Here is a 4,436-nt window from a genome sequence, read left to right on the forward strand (position 1 = left end):
CTTTACATCCCGTCTCCACTCGTAGACATTTCCATTCCTCTGATGAGCTGTTTCATTCTTTAATATTTGCTGTAATATCTGTGAATCTCTGAGTGGAGGAGAAACAGTTCATTCTCTTCATTTAATGTTAAAAAGATGTTACACATGTTCTTCCTCACATCTAAAATAATCATTGATGACCTGTTACTTTCTGCAGCCTCTTTCACACAAGACAGAAAACCTTCAGTTTATATCTGTGAACTCTACTAATGTACATCAGGGTAGTCTGTATATTTCAGCTCCTCTGGTCTGTTAAATGGTGACACTCATGGCACAGAACCATTCAGGTCAACCTGATAAAGGCAGAGCCATTAAAAGCCACTGATCCATATTTATCCATCAGGAAGTGATGTTAAGTTGAAGTTGGTCTCATCACAGCTATAAAGCATCTTTAAGGGTTTCAGTGTTTCAGTTGTTCAAACAACACGAGAATTCACAGGAAAGACGATAAAATAAAAACAAACCAACATGTGGTCAAATAGAAAAAGGTGCAGCAGTGTTCAGCTGTAGTTAGAACTTTGATCAGTGGAGTCATTTTTACACCTGAACTCACCTGACCAATCAGAGCAGAGAGCAGGTGTGGCTTTCAGAGAGTTACAGAGACTGACAGGAGTGAGGTGGTCTCTGTATCTCAGTCCTCATTTCTCCTCCAGGTCCTCTGATGGTTGTGATTTTGATTATTTTTGTTTTACATTTATGTTTTTTAAAGATCCAGAAACCAGAGCCAGTCCAGAGCCACATCAGGTCTGTTCCAGACCCTGAGCTGGTTCAGCTCTGTGCTGAGTGTGTGCCGTTGTGTCAGACAGGCTTCTATTAAACTGAGCTGGAGAAAAACTCCACATGAATGTGATGCAGCTGAGTTGAGCTGCAGCTCAGAAACCAATCAGCTCCTCTGACTGAACCAAACTGAACATGATGAGCTTCACACAGAGGAGGCTCTGCTGCACCTCTCTGGATCTGGATCTCAGCTCTTTTCCTTTTTATTTCTTTATTTAAATGTCCTGCAAATATTTATTCAAATGTTCAGCAATCAGCGTCACAAAAAATGAGTAATAGACTGTGGATTAAAGATGAGTTTCTTTAATCAGTGCAAAAGCAAGCAGTAACAATTGAATACATGTAAAAGATCAAATCATTAGGCACCATCAACTATCAGATTATCCCATAATATTCTTTTCTAATCATCTCAGAGTGTATTAACTGTGGACAATGTTTCAGTATCAAAGGGACTGATTTATGGTAATATTAGATTTTATTATATTAGATGCTTCAATGTGACCTGACCTTACTTTGTTTCTGAATGAGCCAAAAAGAAACACTGATGATTTTATCCATTAACAGAGTTGTTGTTGTGTAATCTTCAGCTTTCTCTCTGGTCTCCTCTTCATATTCTCTCCAGAGGAAAACTGGATCTACACTGTAAAGATAAAGAAGGTTAAACTGTATTTTACTCAGCAACATTAAACTCATTATGTTTCATTAAATGTCAGCTGGGAACCTTGTTGATCTCTAAAATATTCATTCAAATCTGATTCATGAGGAAATCAGTTTGTTTCATCTGGACAGAATCTGTCAGAGATCAACCTTCTGTCTTCATCTTTACATGAAATTAAATGTAACTTTACTCAGCATTATGTTGTAAATACTTCACTAAATGAATCAGTGTTTTAATGAGTTGATCATGTCCTACAGTTAAAACTCTGTAAATTCAGATCTTATTAAACAGCAGAATGTCTGACTGAGATCAGGTCAGTTCAACTTACTATCAGGTCGGTGACTTCCATCGCTGCTTGAGCGTGCCATGGGCTGAGCTGTAAAGGACAGAATTATACTAATTTATTAATTCATCACCACTGAAGATGAAAAGACACAAACTGATTTAATTCAAAGTAATAAATAATGTCTGTCAATGATTTCAAATAGAAAAAAAAGGTCAAATAAAATCAAAGTGTGTGTAGATGTGTGTTGGAGTCTGATGATTCAGCATCATTCTACTGATGATTAACAACAGCAGTCAACGTTTCTCAGTCACTTCAGGTTAACTTACGGACACTTAGAAAGTTCTGACTGATGATGTGCTTCACAGGTGGTGGACCTGGTGCTGCAGAGACACAGAAAATGCAGATATTGATTCATTCACATGAATCCTGTAATAAGCCTTCATCCATCCATCCATCCATTGTCTGAGTCATTGATCCTGTTGAAGGTCACGTGACACTGAAACCTGTTCCAGCTTTTACTGGACTAGTTTCTGGGTTCAACTGAACAGGTGAGCAGTCACTGACATCAGAGCCAAGAGGAAACTCTCAGAGAGTTGATTTCACTTAAATGAACACAATGAATTAGAAAACAGATGAGAACATTTCTGAATCAGTGCAGTTTAACTTACTGTAAGATCGAACAACCTCATCGCTGCTCCTTTTGACTCTGTATGACAGCAGATGTGGTGCTGTAGTGATACAGAAAATGTAAATGTTCGTTCGTTCATTCACTCACATGTTTTCTGTAATAAGCCTCATATGTCCTGATTGTTGGTGTCCACAACCTGCATTAACATTCTCACAGCCTCCTGTTGAAGGTCATGTGGCACTGAAACCTGTTCCAGCTTCTACTGGACTAGTTTCTGGGTTCACCTGGACAGGTGACCAGTCACTGACATTCACACTGACTGGGAGTTTAGAGTCTGATCGGACACAGTAAAGTCAGTCAATCTATTCAGTTCCTCAGAATCTATGAAAAGATTTTTTCTCTGATGGTCAATGAAAACTCTGGAAAATCAGATAAGACAGGAGGAGTCTCATCACAAGATGGAGTCTGTTTATCAACATGTGTTGGTTCAGAAATTATCTCTCTCTCTTAAATCCTCTTAAACTATGATTAAAAACCTCAGTACTTCAATAGAAGATAAGAGAGAGAAAATAAGTTAGGAGAGAGGAGCATAAACACAAAAAGTGGAAATATGGAAACAACTTTACTGTCTGTATTTCATTGTGGTTACATGTTGAATAAAAGCTCTGATAAGCTGCAGATATGATTGAGATCAGTGATTTGACTGTGATTGCAGAAAAATGGTTGTTCATGTATTTTCTGCAGACAGTGTGTTATCTACATTAAGAAAGTCTGACTGGACTCACTGGATGATGATGGTTTATCCTCCATGTTGTCTCTCTGACTCAGACCAGCTGCTGGGTTTAAGAATCTGAAAAGAAACAAGTTGAAAATGTTACTTGTTGTGTTTGTTGGGTTGTTTTATCTCATCTGCTGCTGCTTCACTGTTACGTCAGTAAACCTGTTTATCCTGAATGTACACATCAATCATCTACCACAAAACTTCTCCACGTAAAACGACTGTTAAAAACAAAGTTTACATCAAACAGTGAATCTACATAGTTTGTCCATGGATCAGTGTTTTCAGCTCAGTTGATGAATTTACTGTGATAATAAACTGTGAGCTGAACCTGATCTGAATCTGGAATCAGCTGTAGAATGATCACTGCTTTTTCATTTCATCTGCAGTTCTATCATCAACTTCTTATCAACTATCAACACTGATACTTTACTTTACTTTAGTTACTTTGTTATTTTTCTAGCTCTAGTTTTAGTGAAGCTCACTCACCTGCTGAAAATCCTGCTGCGACACAAAGACAATAAAGTGAAAGAGAAAAACTTCAGCAGTGGAAGGTAAAAGGGGAGGGACAATGTTTCTACAGAGGCACATTGCATTCAGAAAAGAATCAGTTTTAACAGACAATCTCATAGTTATGAGGAAATTAGGAGGATAAAGGAGGTTATCAATCACCACAACTTAAGAAAGACAGAATTCTTTATTTATTTATTGCTACACTGAATTAACTTCATTTTATCCTCTGTATCACTGGATGTTTAGACAACTTCAGTAAATTACTGTGACACTATAGAAAACTTGAAAACCTAATTAGTCTTAGGGAAGTTCTTAAGAGCACTTCTTACATTATAAGAGCTCTTAATATGGAGATATTCACAGTCATGAGATATGGAAACCCTAATTATTAGTTAATGTATCAAACTTTATTTTTGTTTTGTGAACTGAGTCGTCAACATTGTTCATTTTAAACTTAAATACTTTGTAGCTGTTTTTCTCTCATCTTGAAAATGGAGATAGATGTTTTTTTTGTTTGTTTGTTTGTTTTGTTTCCATTTAAGTGTGTTAGATTTATTAAAATGTTTTGTGAATCTAATAAGATTTACCTTTAAACTTTATATATCTGTTCAGACAGTGATGTAGTGATCTGTCATTAATATATATATATTTGTTCAGTACCTTCGAGGTTTAATGATAATTCCTGTTTACTTCAGAGAACTAATAACCTGGGTAAGTGTGACTTCCTGTTGATCTCTGGGTATTCACGCGAGAACTA

At 36.7% G+C, this 4,436-nt stretch overlaps 1 long non-coding RNA gene across 1 annotated transcript; it reads right to left on the reverse strand.

Annotated features, from left to right (window-relative positions):
- Positions 1–1,103: 1,103 nt before the first annotated feature.
- On the reverse strand, positions 1,104–3,757 carry LOC108881665 (uncharacterized). Its single transcript, XR_001960659.2, has 6 exons — positions 3,656–3,757; positions 3,174–3,238; positions 2,429–2,488; positions 2,087–2,140; positions 1,803–1,850; positions 1,104–1,456 (listed from the first exon to the last, which is right to left on the reverse strand). It is a non-coding gene; the product is annotated as an uncharacterized LOC108881665 (long non-coding RNA).
- Positions 3,758–4,436: the final 679 nt, after the last annotated feature.

The sequence above is a fragment of the Lates calcarifer genome, linkage group LG13 (genome assembly GCF_001640805.2).
Source record: "Lates calcarifer isolate ASB-BC8 linkage group LG13, TLL_Latcal_v3, whole genome shotgun sequence".
In the NCBI taxonomy this organism is placed as follows: domain Eukaryota; kingdom Metazoa; phylum Chordata; class Actinopteri; family Centropomidae; genus Lates; species Lates calcarifer.